The sequence below is a fragment of the Bubalus bubalis genome, chromosome 9 (assembly GCF_019923935.1).
Source record: "Bubalus bubalis isolate 160015118507 breed Murrah chromosome 9, NDDB_SH_1, whole genome shotgun sequence".
Taxonomy (NCBI): Eukaryota; Metazoa; Chordata; class Mammalia; order Artiodactyla; family Bovidae; genus Bubalus; species Bubalus bubalis.
The window spans coordinates 38,321,581-38,339,377 of record NC_059165.1 but is presented as its reverse complement, the minus strand read 5'-3'; the positions used below and the strand labels follow the sequence as shown (position 1 = coordinate 38,339,377).

The 17,797-nt window shown below is 38.2% G+C and overlaps 1 protein-coding gene across 5 annotated transcripts in view; it reads right to left on the bottom strand.

The window, feature by feature from the left end:
• The window catches only part of ATP10B (ATPase phospholipid transporting 10B (putative)), a 392,801-nt gene that overhangs the window by 298,070 nt on the left and 76,934 nt on the right, over positions 1-17,797 (bottom strand). For 2 of the 5 annotated variants that reach the window (XM_044947366.1, XM_044947367.1), the window contains one exon: positions 14,213-14,298. The exons of the other annotated variants lie outside the window; for them this stretch is intronic. The gene's annotated coding sequence lies outside the window, so the exon portion shown is untranslated. The remainder of the gene's footprint in view (positions 1-14,212; positions 14,299-17,797) is intronic. 5 annotated transcript variants of the gene reach the window in all.

Below are 17,797 nucleotides of genomic sequence, written 5' to 3'. Positions count from 1 at the left end.
TCAGCAAACTGGAAGACAGTACCAAAAGTCACTGATGCTAAGCAAGAAAAAGAAAGAATGAAATGCAGTGAGACCAGTTTAAGACAACTGGTCTTAAAGTTGTCTGCGACAACTTCAACCACATTAATATTTCCATATTTATAGGGATCCAAGAAGAAGAATACAGAAAGGGATTGAGAACATAATTTTCTAAGACATAATAAATGAAAATTTTCATAACCTAGGAAAGGACATCCAAGTCCAAGAAGCGAAGAAAGTCTCATACAGGATTAAGCCAAAGAGGAACATGCCAATTCACACTGTAATTAAAATGGCAACATTTAAAGATAAAAAAATAATATTAAAAGAAGTGAGGAAAATACAAGATGTTACATACAAGGGAACTCCCATAAGGCTATCAGCTGACTTTTCAGCAGAAATGCTGCAATCCAGAAGGGAGTGGAAGGATACATTTAAAGTGATTAAAGGGCAAAACCCACAACCAAGAATACTTTACACAGCAAGGCTCTTGTTCAGATCTGATGGAGAGATCAAGTTTCACAGACTAGCAAAATTTAAGGGTAGTAGCATCACCAAACCAGCTTTAAAAGAATGTTAAAGAAATTTCTCTAAGTGAAAAAGAAAAGCCTACAATTAGAAACACAAAAATTACAAAAGGAAAATTTCATAGATAAAGGAAAACATACAGTAAAGGTATGTTTAAAGGAGAAAGGAAACCATTATGCATGCACAAAGCCATTAGGAAGGTTAAAAGATGTAATAAAATCATCTATATCCACAATAAGGATATTAAAGAGATACACAAAACAAGTAAATATAAAACAAGATGTCCAAAGAGTAATTGTGAGGGGAAGAGAGTACAAATACAGGATTGTTAAAATGTACTTGAAATGAAGAGATGAGCAATTCAAAAGAATCACACACACATATTTCTATATATAAACCTCATGCTAACCACAAAACAGTTGCAAGAGGGTGTTTGCTATGACATCCATAGCATTCTTTTGGCAAAACTCTGTTAGCCTCTGCCCTGCTTCATTTTGTATTTCAAGGCCTAATTTGCCTGTTACTCCAGGTATTTCTTGATTTCCTACTTTTGCATTCCAGTCTCCTATAATGAAAAGGACAACCTCAGATACACAGATGACACCATCCTTATGGCAGAAAGTGAAGAAGGACTAAAGAGCCTCTTGATGAAAGAGAAAGAGGAGAGTGGAAAAGTTGGTTTAAAACTCACCATTCAGCAAACTAAGAACATGGCATCTGATCCCATCACATCATGGCAAATAGATGGGGAAACAATGAAAATAGTGATAGACTTTATTTTGGGGGGCTCCAAAATCACTGCTGGTGGTGACTGCAGCCTTGAAATGAAAAGACGCTTGCTCCTTGGAAGAAAAGCTATGACCAACCTAGACAGCATATTCAAAAGCAGAGACATTACTTTGACAACAAAGGTCCATCTAGTCAAAGCTATGGTTTTTCCAGTAGTCATGTATGGATGTGAGAGTTAAATTATAAAGAAAGCTGAGTGCAGAAGAATTGATGCTTTTGGACTGTGGGGTTGGAGAAGACTCTTGAGAGTCCCTTGGACAGCAAGAAGATCCAACGAGTCAATCCCAAAGGAAATCAGTCCTGAATAGTAACTGGAAGGACTGATGCTGAAGCTGAAATGCCAATACTTTGGCCACCTGATGCAAAGAACTGACTCATTTGAAAAGACCCTGATGATGGGAAAGATTAAAGGCAGGAAGAGAAAGGGACGACAGAGGATGAGATGGTTGGATGGCATCACCGACTCGATGGACATGAGTTTGAATAAGCTCTGGTAGTTGGTGATGGACAGGAAAGCCTGGTGTGCTGCAGTCCATAGGGTTGCAAAGAGTCAGACATGACTGAGCAGCTGAGCTGAACAAGGATATATTGCACAGCATGGGGAATATAGTCAATTTTTATAATAACTATAATTGGAATATAATCTTTAAAAAACTGTGAATCACTATGTGTACAGCTAAAACATAGCATTTTACATCAACTATACTTCAATAAAAATAAAGATATTCCATGTTTATGGATTGGAAGAAAATTATTGAAATGTCCATATTAATCAAAGTGATCTATTGATTGAATGCAATTCCTATCAAAATTCCAGTGGTATTTTTCACAGACATTTAAAAGAATTCTAAAGTGTGTATGGAATTGTGAAGATGTGAACAGCCAAAGCAACTTTGAGAAAGAAGACAGAGTTGGGGCATCATACTTTCTGTTTCATATTATATTACAAAGCTATATTAATCAAAACTATGATTTTGGCATAAAAATAGACACACAGATCAATGCAACAGAAGAGAGAACTCAGAAATATATCCATGTATGATCAACTAATTTATGACAAAGAAGTCAAGAATATAAAATGGGGAAAGGATAATCTTGTCAATAAATGGTGTTGGGAAAACTGGACAGCCACATGCCAAAAGAATGAAACTAGACCCCTATCTTCCACCAAACACAAAAATAAACTCAAAATGGATTAAAGACTTGAACATAAAGCCTGCAACTGTAAAGCTCCTGGAAGAAAACATAGGAAAAAAAAATCTCCCTGTTAATAGTCTTGGCAATGATTTTTCAATTAGATACCGAAAGCAAAGGTAACAAAAACAAAAACAAAAATAAAGACGACAACACCAAATCAAAAACAACCTGCAAAGGAAACCATCAGCAAAACAAAAGGCATTCTACTGAATGGGAGGAAATATATGCAAATTATTTCTCTGATTAGGCAGTTAATATTCAAAATGGGTAAAGAAACTCATACACAACTGAATAGCAAAAAGAAAAACAACTGTATTTAAAAATGGACAAAGGAACTGAATAAACATTTATCAAAAAAGACACACAAATGGCCAACAGGTATATGAAAATGTTCTTAACATCACTAATTATCAAGGAAATGCAAATCAAAGTCACAGTGAGGTACCGCCTCCCATCTGTTAGAACAGCTGTAATGAAGAAGACAAGAGATAAGTCTTGAAGAGGATGTGGAGAAAAGGGAACCCTTGTGCACTGTTGGAGGGAATGCAAATTGGTACAACCACTATAAAAAAAGAGTATGGCAGTTTCTAAAATAGAACTCGTATGTATTCCAGAATTCCCACTTCTGGGTCTTATCCAAAGGAAATGAAAACAGAACCTCTAAGACGTATCTGTATTCCCATAGTTACTGCAGTATTATTCACAAAAGCTAAGATATGGAAACTAACACTGTGTCCATTAAGAGACAAATGGATAAAGAAAACATATTGCATATGTATTCAATAGGATATTGTTCAGCATGAGAAAGAAGGACATCCTGCAGTTTGTGACAACATGGATGGACCTTGAGGCCATTATGCTAAATGACTTAAGCCATACAGAGAAACACAAATACTGCATGTCATCATTCATATGAAAAATCTTGAAAAAAGCCCCTCAAACTCAGACAATTTAAAAATGGCTGCTAGAGCCTAGGGAGTGAGAGAAATAGGAGGGGTTGGTGAAATAGTACAAACTTTCAGCTATTAGATGAATAAGTTCTGAGGATCTAATGTATACAAGGTGATTATAGTTGATAACACTGTACTGTATAGTTGCAGTTTGCTAAGAGAGTAGAACTTGAATGCTCTCATTGAGAAATGGAACATTTCCTGCCATATCAGAAAATAAGAATGTCACAGTCATCAGCGATCGCAGCCCTCCCATGTGAGCCAGTGAGCCTGAAGGAACTCAGAAAGGAGAAGAATGCAGGCCATCTAGCAGCCATCAGACTACAGTCACTCCCCTACGGAGAGCCCCAGGAACTCAGGATGAGAAAATAGGATACTGGCCTTGATAGCTGAGGTATGTATCAAAGGAAATGATTTCAGTGAGCCGAGTCTCTCGCATCTTCCCATACATAGAAAAGCGCTAAAATTCCTTAACTTGAGATACCTGGTTTTATTTAATTTACAATCATTTTTTGACATTCAAACTACCTGCCCTTTGTTGAAAAACTTCGCATATCCTGGCTCCCTGCCTCACCTCCTCTGAGTAGCTCTCTCAGGGTTACTTGAGATGCTCCCTCCTAGGCTTAAGTCCTGAAAATTTCTGACAAACAAAACATAACACTCAACTTTCAGGTTCAGTTCAGTTCAGTTCAGTCGCTCAGTGATGTCCAACTCTTTGCGACCCCATAAATTGCAGCACACCAGGCCTCCCTGTCCATCACCAACTCCCGGAGTTCACTCAGGCTCACGTTCACTGAGTCAGTGATGCCATCCAGCCATCTCATCCTCTGTCGGCCCCTTCTCCTCCTGCCCCCAATCCCTCCCAGCATCAGAGTCTTTTCCAATGAGTCAACTCTTTGCATGAGGTGGCCAAAGTACTGGAGTTTCAGCTTTAGCATCATTCCTTCCAAAGGTTACATCTATTTTTTCAGTAGACATCATCTAAATAAAATAAGTAAAGTGATGGAGATGTTAACCAACTAGATAGGAGGAATTCTTTCACAATGTATTTATTTTTGAATATATCAAATCATCACAATGTACATTTTAAGTATCTTATATTTTTATTTGTTAATCATACCTCAAGAAAGTTGGAAAAAGGTAAATACTACTGACTGATCTTTTATGATCACAGAATAATAATCCTAAACCAAACATTCCTAACAAAACCTAGAGATTTATAAAAAGGAAAATATATCATGATCAGGTTGCACAGGAATGCAAGGGTGGTTTTAAGTTAGAAAAGTAACTGGACTGTTTCAACATGTAGTTGGGGGGCTGGGGGGCAGCAGGAAAGTCATATGATCACTTCAACAGAAGCAGATATGGGTGCATGTGAGATTTGGACAAGTTGAGGGTATCTGTAGTTTGGATCTAGTGATGTACTTTTATAGAATTATAATTATATAATTAATAGCTAGCAATGATGGGGTCACACAGAGTCGGCACGACTGAGTGACTGAACTGAAACTGAATGATCAATTGCTAGCTGTTTTAGAGCATGAATGACTTCCAGGTATGCACTATGTCTGCTATGCTGGATTTCAACAGCAATTCAAAACAAATGGGACGATCTACTACATAATAAGTCACCACAACCAGGAAACTGATGATAAAGAAACTAGTAAGTTTCACCAATTTAAAGACTATTTAAGACTACCTACCGTACAACCTGCAACATCCTAAAAAACTGCAGTTCATTTTTGAAAAAAAACCTGAGAGAGTCCTCAAATTTGACAAAGTTTTGAACATAAATACACTTTTCTAAACTACCTGTATTAAAAGTTTTTATTAAAGTATAAGAAAATATTTCTCTTTATTTTCTTTAAAGAAAATGAAAATGCAAAATTATTACCCTATGAAGGGGTAATTCTGGAAAAAGCAGTTAAAAGCACAGAAATGCTGGAGAGGGTGTGGAGAAAAGGGAACCCTCTTACACTGTTGGTGGGAATGCAAACTAGTACAGCCACTATGGAGAACAGTGTGGAGATTCCTTAAAAAACTGGAAATAGACCTGCCTTATGATCCGGCAATCCCACTGCTGGGCATACACACTGAGGAAACCAGAAGGGAAAGAGACACGAGTACCCCAATGTTCATCGCAGCACTGTTTATAATAGCCAGGACATGGAATCAACCTAGATGTCCATCAGCAGATGAATGGATAAGAAAGCAGTGGTACATATACACAATGGAGTATTACTCAGCCATTAAAAAGAATACATTTGAATCAGTTCTAATGAGGTGGATGAAACTGGAGCCTATTATACAGAATGAAGTAAGCCAGAAAGAAAAACACCAATACAGTATAGTAATGCATATATATGGAATTTAGAAAGATGGTAACAATAACCCTGTGTACGAGATAGCAAAAGAGACACTGATGTATAGAACAGTCTTATGGACTCTGTGGGAGAGGGAGAGGGTGGGAAGATTTGGGAGAATGGCATTGAAACATGTAAAATATCATGTATGAAATGAGTTGCCAGTCCAGGTTCGATGCACGATACTGGATGCTTGGGACTGGTGCACTGGGACGACCCAGAGGGATGGAATGGGGAGGGAGGAGGGAGGAGGGTTCAGGATGGGGAACACGTGTATACCTGTGGTGGATTCATTTTGATATTTGGCAAAACTAATACAGTTATGTAAAGTCTAAAAATAAAATAAAATTAAAAAAAAAAAAAAACTCAACTTACAGAAAACTGAGATCATGGCATTTGGTCCCATCACTTCATGGCAAATAGATGGGGAAACAGTGGAAACAGTGACAGACTATATTTTGGGGCTTCAAAATCACTGCAGATGGTGACTGCAGCCATGAAAATAAAAGACGCTTGCTTCTTGGAAGAAAAGCTATGACACACCTAGATAACATCTTAAAAAGTAGAGACATTACTTTGCCAACAAATGTCCGTCTAGTCAAGGCTATGGTTTTTCCAATAGTCATATATGGATGTGAGAGTTGAAAAGCTGAGCGCTGAAGAATTGATGCTTTTGAACTGTAGTGTTGGAGAATACTCTTGAGGGTCCCTTGGACTGCAAGGAGATCCAACCAGTCCATCCTAAAGGAAATCAGTCTTGAAAACTCATTGGAAGGACTGACGCTGAAGCTGAAGCTCCAATACTTTGGCCACCTGACATGAAGAACTGACTGATTGGAAAAGACCCTGATGCTGGAAAGATTGAAAGTGGGAGGACAAGGGGACGACGACAGAGAATGAGATGGTTGGATGGCATCACTGGCTCGATGGACATGAGTTTGAGCAAGTTCTGGGAGTTGGTGGTGGACAGGGAAGCCTGGCATGCTGCAGTCTATGGGCTCACAAAAAGAGTTGGACATGACTCAGTGGCTAAACCCCACCATTGCATGCTGACACACCCCCATTCTCTTTTAAGGAATTTATATTATTATAAAATTCTAATGCTACTCAGTACAGTCCATGGACCAGCGCTAGTCTATGAAATGTTGATTACTGGTCTACAGCAAGTTAAGTACAGAAATTGAGAATGTATGTTCAGAAACAAGTACATAATATAATCTGGATTATATCAATATAATCTGAAATATGGAGTTTTTCCTGCCATATCAGTAAAGAAAGGATGTCACAGTTATCAGCAATTGCAGCCTCCAGGGACAGTGAACCAGTGAGCCCTTAGGGAACACAGGAAGGAGAAGAATATCTGCCATCCGGCAGCCATCAGACTGTAGCCACTCCCCAAACTGAGTCCTGAGGAAAGCAGGATGTGATAGCCGGATACTGGCCCCAAGAGCTGACATGCATATCACAGGAATGATTTCACTGAGCCTAGACTCTTGTATCTTCCCATACAGAGAGCAGCCCTAAATTCCTTAACTTGAGGTATCTGGTTTTCTTTAATTTACAATCATTTTTTGACATTCAGACTGACTGTCTTTTGTTGCAAAATTTCTATATAACTTGGCTCCCCCCACCCCTATGTCCTTGGGGCAGGTCTCAGGGTTACTTGAGTTGCTTTCTCCCCAACTTAAGTCCTAAAAGTTTCCACTGAATAAAACATAACTCGCAACTTTTAAGTTGCTCCTATTTTTTCAGTTGATAACTCTACTAAGATATTGCAATGTGATTAGGAAATTTGCCTTGCATATGACATAAATTAAGTTCTAGTCATTCATAGTTAAACTAGTTATTGGTTGAAGATGGATTGAACAACAACAAAAAACTGGTCCTTTTCCATGAATAGTTTTTAAAGCTCTGCCACTGACTATTCGAGCTGGAAAAGACCAACCTCAGTATTTTACAAGTGGGGAAACTAAGATGTAGATTTTACCCAGTTCCTGATTGCCAAGTTAATGGTCTTTATACTACAATGCCACCAACATTCCCAATATTAACAAAAAGATTTAAAAATAAAATCAACATATTATTCCTGCTATTATTGGCAGTAGCAACTGTAGCTACTGTTTATCCATATCCAATGCTTAATAGCCACAACCACATGAAATGGCTATCTATATATTAAAAAACTGTCATGTCCATAATTTCACATGGTTTAACTCATATGTGTTTTTATGCCTTAAAGAAGAAGCATCTACAGCCAGAGTACATGATGTTTAGCAAGTTCTCTCTGGGGCCTGTCTCCACATCCCTAACCTGAAGTTAATAATAATAACCTCAGATGTTAATATTTTATTGAGGCTTAAACAATCCTAGCCCTTGGAAGAGCACCTGGCAGGAAGTAAGTGCTTAGTGTGTATTAATTGTTCTGATTAATCAAGGAGATGATGTTGGAAATAATCTCAGAACAGTCTTGTGAAACAGGAACATTTTATCCTCAGTTTATAGATGAGGATACCAGAGCTTTAAGAGAAGGTACCAATTTGAACTTTTGTCCACCTGAGTTCAAGCACATGCCCTTACATATGTCTTACAGAGCAATTTTCAATTAAGTGACAGTTCAATCAAATAACCTCATTGGGGTGTTTCAGCAGAATTGTCAATATTTGAGCAGATCAAGCATCTGGGACTCTTTAATAGTCAGTTATGTGAAAAACAGTGCAAGCTTTTTTCATGTTCTATTAAGAGAAACTAATGTCACCATTTTTGTTGATGTTGTTGTTTTTAGGTCTCCCGATGGACAAGAATACTGTAAGCAATAGACAAGGTAATGGTTACCACCTCCGATTTCCTAATAGTGCAATCTTGTAGTAATCCCTTAAGTATTTCTTTCACCTCCCAAAGGGCCCCAAACCCCAGCGGCACCATCCTCCAGATGCTGAGGAGGGAAAACTCCATGTGGCACTTGCTGCCTGGAACCCAAGCTGTTCAACTTGGTCAGCATTTTGTACAAGACCTAAGAAACACTGTTATTTCTTCTCAAATAGAATAAGTAGTCAAGAAATTCCCTTGAGAAGCAACAAGATCTGATTGAATTTTTCAGAAATTTCTATTATTCTATCAAGTTTACCTGACAGCAAAGGACAAGCTGCCTTTCACATGCTATAAGCAAATGCATCAGCAATTCAGAAGGAAAAACGCGGGTTATTAAGTAGGAACAAGTCTCTCTGAATATATTTACACCAACTCATGGAAACCATTTTCCTTAGAAATCTCTGTGACAATCTATTTTCTAGTCTCAGGATTGCTTTAAGTTTGACAGATGATAATAAAATACAATGAAATTACGTCTGAGCTCTGAAATGTATATCAGCTTACAGATTCCTCATGACTTGAGTTTTTATTTTAACAACGTGGCTCATCCACTCTCAATATTATTCTCAAGCATTCAAGGTTTATGTCTGGGCAATGTGCCATGCTTATATAAAGGTTAGGAATACAGAAGTTATTATATATGTGTATATATATGCATATATGCACATATACAATGTACATGTTATCTATCTGTTAACTAAGAGCTGAAAGGGGCCTTTGAGATCATCAAGACTCATTTTGTTGTCTTATAAATGAGGACTCTGAAGCCCAGAAAGAAATGCTATTCTGAAGGCTATGAAGCAAATTGGCTTCTAAACAAAGCTTGGGGGAATAACTGTAGAAAGCACCTATCATATTCTGAGGACTGCAGCAAGCATTCTCTGTACATAAATTCTCATACCATTTCTATGATGTTGGTATCATCATTTTCATTTGGTAGATGAAAAAGTTGAGATTAAGAAAGTATAACTAATAGTGACCATAATGGAATTAAAGGTTTGATATCTCTGGGTTCCTTTCAGTACACCCAGTGTTTCTCTGAATGCACTCACCCCCATATCCATGTTTTGTGTTTTTTTTTTTTTTTCCCCATATCCACATACCAAATGGATTACCGTTTTCTTAACCTTTTCCTTAAATAGACTAAACATTTATAAAGGAAGCTTTTTATCACACTTAAATGCAAAACAAATATCATGTGCTGTAAGCAGAAGATATTTATAAAAGTAAACACAAACCAACAAAAATAAGACTGAGTGACTTCACTTTCACTTTTCACTTTCATGCATTGGAGAAGGAAATGGCAACCCACTCCAGTGTTCTTGCTTGGAGAATCCTAGGGACGGGGGAGCCTGGTGGGCTGCCGTCTATGGGGTCACACAGAGTCGGACACGACTGAAGTGACTTAGCAGTAGCAGCAGACTCTGCTGCTCCTTAGATTGGATTTGCCTTCTAGTCTTTGTTGTAAATATTAGCAATTTACAGAGATATTAAAGGCCCAGCAACACCAAACTGAGATTTAAGGATTGAAAGACAAGCAAGACAAAACTTTCATTATGTGATTCAGCTCTTTGATACCACATCAGTGTCACCTAAAGTCATCTTCACTCTATCTCAGAGATCATTTTGAGTACCATCCTGGTACCTTCTCACTTTGAGAAAAACTGATATACCTACAGCATCTGGGCAGGTTCTGCAGACCATGATACTCTAACCCCAGTCAGCAAGCTTGTCCAGTCAGAAGGCTTGTTAAAAACACAGATTTGAGTCTTATCAAGTTTTTGATTTAGCATGTCTGGGGTAGAACCTGAGAATTTGCATTTTTAACACATTCCTGAGTATTTCTGAAATAATCCAAACAGGAACAACATCTTAAGAACTACTGCTCTGGGCTGTATTTGGCAGGGAGCAGGTAGAGAATACACAATGGCACGTGTGTGAAAATTTCACCAGAAGTTTGATAGTAATTGGAGGGATCTGGTATTTTTATTGAAATAGGCAGATGCAGCCAAGAAACAATGCATTCTTGTGTTCTGTGTGGTTTCTTCAATCCAATGAGCTCACACTGATACTATGCCACATATGAGCAGTCCGAGGTAGTATTAGTTGAGGGATGGAAGTACTTCCCTCAGACCCGACAATTCAGGTCAATTCCAGGCAACTTACTATCTGCAAGGCTCTTTGCATTAACAGCAACCAGTGATTATTAATCTCAAAAGCAAAAAATGAGACTCTCCTTCTTTCTTCCACACGTTAAGACATTACATAATATTAATAAATGCTATGACAGCTAATATTCCCTCTCTTTTGGTTGCAGTTAATAGTAATGATGAATAATTTTAAAATGCCATTTTTGAATCAGTCATTGCATTGTACTAGGTAATTACACACACACACCCTCAATCACTCACTCATTCACACTCAAAGTGAGGGTTTGAGAGGCTAAGTAAGTTATCTAATGTCATACAATTGCTAAGAAGTATCACAGTGATTTAATGTTAAGTTAAATTTAAATGTCTATTTATTTATTTCTGTTTTTTTAAATACTAAACCACCCCATGCTATTATTACTATTCAATTTCTTTTTCCTTAATTTATTTTTAATTAAAGCATATTTACAATATTGTGTTGGTTTCTGTCATACATGACAGAAACATCAGTTATAGATATACATGTCCCCTCTTAAGCAATCTTTTAATAAAACTGTATTTTATAGAGAACTAAAAAATAAGGAGAAAGGGCTCCAGATGCTTGAAACTTTTAAAAGAAAATTTTAAAACAATGTCACTGGAAGAGAGAAATCAGTGATATTTAATCAGCAATGGAGGTAGAGTTCCCTAGGTTCAAGGATGGAAGATTGTCGAAGTTTTCTTCTTAGGAGAGTGAATAAGTGGGTAGAACCAGTCTCAGAAATCCAACCTGACTTAGTGTACTCGAGTCAAGAGGAGGGTTTTATTCCCTCCTGATATGTTAAGGGCCATTTTGGAGGACAACTGTGGTAGAACAATCAAAACTGGATTGAGACCCATGAGCCTTGAATTCTGATTGTTGTTTTGTCTCAGTAACTCTGACTTTATTTCTCTGAGTCCCAGTTCACCATCTGTAAACCAGGCAGCTGGCCCAAGTTCCCTTAATTTTCCCTTTCAGAATGGCAGACTCCTTCAACTGGATTTATTAGCACCATACGCTTCAAAATGATTATGCTCCTCTTTCAGCATAATGGGAATATGGTTTGATTGCAAACTCAGTAGTGGGTTTCAGCCTACCGTCTTTCAAGAGCCTATTAATCTGTCCATATGTGAGGTTACCCTGCGACATTCTTTGGGATATAGCACAACTTGGAGGAGAGAATCTGGACCCTCCAAGGTAGAAACAAAATTTAAATCCATATAAATAGAATTTAAGAAGAAATTTAATTATCTGATTAATTTTTAAAGTCATCAATGACAACGAAACGACAAATTCAGTAGGTGTTATTAGGAGTAATTATGGCAATATCTGAAAAGAAAACAACATCTGTGATTTGCCTGATTAATGGCTTAATGTATCAGGGCATCTGTTAATGGAATAACACTCCTGGCGATCTCGACTGTATGTTTGCAAGATCTGGAAATAAAGAAAGGACTGGTGGACAAGAAAGGAGCAGGGTTCCAGATTGGTTATTGGTGGTTAAATTCCTCCTGAGAATTTTGAACTCCCCTCTGGCTACCTCAACCAGAACTGTATAGCTAATTCAGAGGATAAACAAGCTCCACCACCTATATGAACTCCTGCAGGCTAAACAACTAGCTTCTCAGAGATTGCAAATATTTTACTTTGCACCTTGTGGTTGGAGATGTGTTACCCCAGCCCTGAAGGCATGCCACAGTAGGATTTTTACTAAAGGTACGCATCAAGAAACTACTTGTATGCAAGAGGCTTTTTTTGAGGGGGGTAAGGTAGTAGTTAATAATTTAGGGAGTAAATGTATTTTTCTTTAAGCATCAATATTTCTCTTTTGAACTCAAAGGAAAACAAGGTGTTGCCACCTATAGTTGAAAACCACTGCAATGTGGCAGCTTCAGGGCGTATAGAGATGAAACTGGGAAATCATATAATGGTCTCACTCTCTTCCTCAAAGCTGTATTTTCTCACTGCTTTGAGAAACAGACACAAACTACGTCTGTTTCCTCAGGCTGCAATGGCTGAGAGAGGGATAGATTATTGTAAAACATATTCAGGTCCATTCAAACTGCAAGCTTTATTGCATGAGGAAGTAGCTTATCCTAATGAAATCAATTGCAGAAAAATACAACAATCTGTTACAAAAGAAACGTGGATCTCACACTCAGCAAACCAAATGCAATTTCCAATGTGGTAAAAAGAAAAGCAGTTATGAGCTGGGCATGACTCACAAGTTAGAATTAGTGACCAGAGGAGGCAACAATTCCCCTATTATACGGAAGGGCCAAGTTGCTTTTACTCACCCCAGCAAAGATGATGTCTCTCCTGAGCGGGCTCCATTAGAAACTATGGAAAACTGGGCTTGAAAATGGCATATTTCTCTTGTGCTGCTTGGCTATAATATCACCTCTCTTTCCTATTGCATTTTTCATTTCTCTGATTATATCTGATGGTGTCAACGTGAGGCCTTAAGCTAACACTCCCTTGGAAATTCAGAGGAGGGGGAGGCCTGGGCAGAAACAACTCTGACCAATAAAAGAAGGAGACAAATAAGCTGCCTCACTAAAGCCCTGTGAGAAAGAGAAGAATGGCCTGACTCTGAGTGGGGGCCCAGTAACAGCACAGTGGAGGCAGTGTTCTCAACTCGGCTGCACATCCACACAGCACCATCACTGTTAGATATGACTTCTGCATAAAGTTCTGCTTTCTGTGAATCACTGAGCCAGCAATATAAAAATTCATAAGTGATTCTATTCTCTATATGGAACAAAAATGACTTTGTCCATTTACCTTTTGCAACGCACATAATTAAGTGTGAGACAATTATAACCTATACCTCTCCTTGGGGGTTTAAAATATAATTTAGTCGCTGTGTTTCAAGGGCACTTAAGGAAGAAAAGACTCTGCGGTGACTATTATATCCATGCTGGTGATGAATTTACCCTCAAAGCTTCTGAAGTCCCATTTTGCAGTAGTCGTAGTTCTTATTGATTACTGTTTGATTATACAAAATAAGGAAAGTGGGACCAGAATATTGTACTTATGGATTATGTGAATTCTTCAGACATACAGAAAATCAGAATTGTTTGTGAGCTTATTGAGAGATTTGAGTCACTCCCTTAAAAGGAGATTTTCATGCATAACATTTTTTAAAAGTGAGTTTTCTGTTTACTGAGCTAATTGGGGTAAATGCTATGAAACAGGTGCCACACTGATGGACAGTTATTGGTGAGCCCATAAAGAAGGTATAGCAAGCAACAAGCCTTTTTTGATGGTAGCAATAATGAAATACTAAGAAGCTTGGGGATAAAAGGAGGTGAAAAGAAATCAACATACCAATTTCATGAAAATGTTTCTACATGCTCTTGGCTGGTCGCTATGCTAATTGTGAACTTACATGTACAGTTGGATCCTATTAGAAACTGTTAAGAAGAAAAAAGGACACAAGAAACGTTTTAGAAGGACTGAAAAAGCCAAAATATCTAAACTTTAAATAGCTGTAAGGTACAAGCTAGCAACTTTTGAGAGCATAAAATCTACCTAACAATTGAGACAGTCTAGAAATTTTTCAGTATGCACTTGACATTTCACAGCTGTCCATCTGCTAAAGAGAAGAATGCTTTGCAAGTCCCAGTTTCTTTCTCTCCCTTTTCTCAGAGCCCTGTGGCTTCTTGGCACTAGCATGACCTGGACTCACAGATTTGGTACATCACAGAGTGTTAGCATCAGAATTGGAGGTTGTTTGGCACTGCTTCCTTGTGCTGTGGCAGAGGACACTGAAGCTTAGAGAAGTTAATAAATCTGCTCAAGGCACACAGGAAACAGAGACGGGCCACAAACCACATCTCCTCACTTCTAAAGCCAGTGCTCTTCCCCTCACCACTTCCCCAATAAACAGAGAGGTGCACACAAAGCTGGGATGAGAAGATCTAGCATATTAATCTCTTGATAATCATGGGGACCAATGGCTACAGAGTACTCAAAGCATAAGTTCGTTTTCCAAGCTTAGAAACTGTAAATATTGATAAAACAGGCATGTGCTAAGTTATTTGCATCATGAAGTTGAAATTAAATATCTATGTCCAGCTAATTAGAACCCTAATGACAAGTAATAGATAGCAGAGACTATGTTCAGTTTGTGCTAGAGAGGCTATATTTCATCTGGCTGCTGGAATTTCTTAATAAATCATGCTAAAAGATCACACATGACAGAGTTTTATGTAGTTCCTTTTTCCTGCCATCAACTTTCCTACACTTAAGTGAATTAACCATTTTTGTATTTGGATTTCTCATTGGCTGCCTCATACTCTTCATGTATAATTTTTAGAGTTTGTCATGGTTTAGCCCGTATATTCTTGCAGCCCCAAATCACCAACTAAGAGGCAATAGTTGGGGCTTCCCTGGTGGCTCAGTGGTAAAGTATCCATCTGTTCAAAGGAAGAAGCAGTGGTTGACAGAAACTTTTGCCTCTTCATCTCTCATCCACCCATACCACACAACCAGGACAAATTTCATATGCTTAAGGCCCATTATTTACTCCATGCTGTGCACATTTTCCTGGTGGTAACTGTAACTATTAATGAGTGGTTACTCTGTGCCAAGCACTGGGGTAAGTACTCTACATAATTAGACTCATTTAATTCCTGAATATCCTTAACAGTTTGACTTAATTATTCCTATACAAAAACTCATAAAATTCTTCATACTTTAACAAAAGTAGTTGCAGGGAAAAATCTTCTTGTAGTCACTGTGATAAATCAGTGCTTATTTGTCTTGATTTTAGTCAAGAGAAAGTCAAAGGTCTAGAAAAATCTTCACTGAACAAGCAGAGTAATGTGTTAAGTGCTTGGAATGGAAAATAACTTGAGGCCTTTTAGCGGGTTAACCAGATGCGACACTGGTTGAGGACTAATGAACAAGGGTTGGAAGAAGTACTGTGTAATAACAAGATCATGAGCAGGAGTTAGTTACAGGACAGACTAGCCGTGAAACTAGTGCCTTCAGGACTGAGGTATGGGGATGGACCGCAGGGCAGTAGCCCAGGACAGTTTCATCTCTGGAGATGTAACATGATGGAACACAGTTCATTTACCAGCTCTCCCTTTGGGAAGAATACAGTATAAGCAGCCTGAGAAAGAGGTAAGACGCCCTCAAGGACCAGGCATGGACACTCCTCCTAAATCAGTATTCTCAACAAGGGGTGACTTTTCCCAATCCCCTTCCCAGCCACCCCCCCCACCACCCCCACAGAGGACTTTTGGTGCTCTCTGGAGACATCTTTGACCATCATACTGTGTGATGGGGAAGTCACTGGCATCTGGTGAATAGAGCCCAGAGATACTGATAAACATCTGACACTGCACAGAACATCCTCTTATGATGAAGAATTACTGGGCCCAAAATGTCAATAGTGCTGAGGTTGAGAAATTCTGCCTTAAATGTTCTCTGAGCAGGGAGTTTCAATCAGGTGCTCTGTGACAATCTAGAGGGGTGGGAGTGAGGTTCACGAGAGAGGAGACATATGTTTACCTATGTCTGATTCATGTCTATGTGTGGCAGAAAACAGCACAACGTCATAAAGCAATTATCCTCCAATTAAAATGAAGTAAATTTAAATTAGGGAAAAAACAAAAACAAAAACAAAAACTGTTCCCTAAATTCCCGAGGTGCTGGGTCAAGCTAACCACAGAACTGAATCACGGAATAAATGAGTTTGGTGAGTCTTGTTTACCTTTCCCCAACCTAGGCTTCGCTCTTTCTCTGGATAGTTATTGAACAAACTTCTCAAGATGAGCAGTTTGAAGGAGTATGAAGTCTTAGGCTAGGTCGCTAGCAATTAGTTTGATTTCTGAAATAATTTTAAAAAGCAAAGACAAAATAATGATGAAAAGCCTTTATAGTAAGAAGTATTGAGGGGGCAAGGGCAGGCTCAGCTGGAAAACACCAGTAACTACAGAAAACCTCAGTGGATGATGACTTCTTGGTCATTTGTCATCAAGTAATTTATGTGATATGCAGTGTTCCTAAACCAGATGCGACAGAGTGGTAATTACCTGCACAAATATTTCATTTGGCCTGCACAGACTTAAATTTTAGATTCATTGGCAGTGTTAAACATTGGGATGCTTCTTATAATAGTACAGATTTTTTGTGTGTGCAACTCAACTAGCCAAAGAACTGACAACTGTGGGTTGTTTCTCATCAGTCAAAAGCTATCCATTGCTGAATGGTGCTGCCTGGACAGGGCATGAGCAGCCCCATTCCTCAGCTGAATTGCTTCTGGAGGTTATACTACCTGCCTGGTCCTTGTCGCAATCTTAGCTTGCAACTTCTGTCTTAAAAAAATCATACTCTTCTTTTCCTTTCCTCTTTAGGGTGACCCTATATAATGATAGTGTCTTTTGCAGTGTATGCAGTGTTGCCTAGATTTGTTTTCATTCAGTCAGTTTTGCACCATCTTTTGGCTATGTTTGTGTTAATCACAATTATGACTTTTGGATGACTTTGTTTTTCTTTTTCTTTCAATTTTTCTGGTTACTCAAAAGGTGACTAAAGAGTAAAAAATGACTCATTGTTAACCCACTGGGATGGAAAGCCACCACAATTCCTGTCCTACCCATTTTGATAGCTTAATAATTTTTGATATATAAAACATGAATAAAATAGTTCCCAAATAAATATTTTGACCATGACTTAAGGAAACTTGGTAGGCATAATTTACTGAGATCTATATAAAATTACTTTTAGAATAAAATACTGCATACTGATGTTGAAAATGAGAAACAAAGTTCAAAGAGGTATTTTATACTGTCAGATCAAGTCATTAGAAGGTCACAAAAGAAGCTTGTGAACCAGTATTCCTTTATATTCTTAAAAATTATTTAGGGTTTTTTTGTTTATGCTTGCTATAACCATCTACAC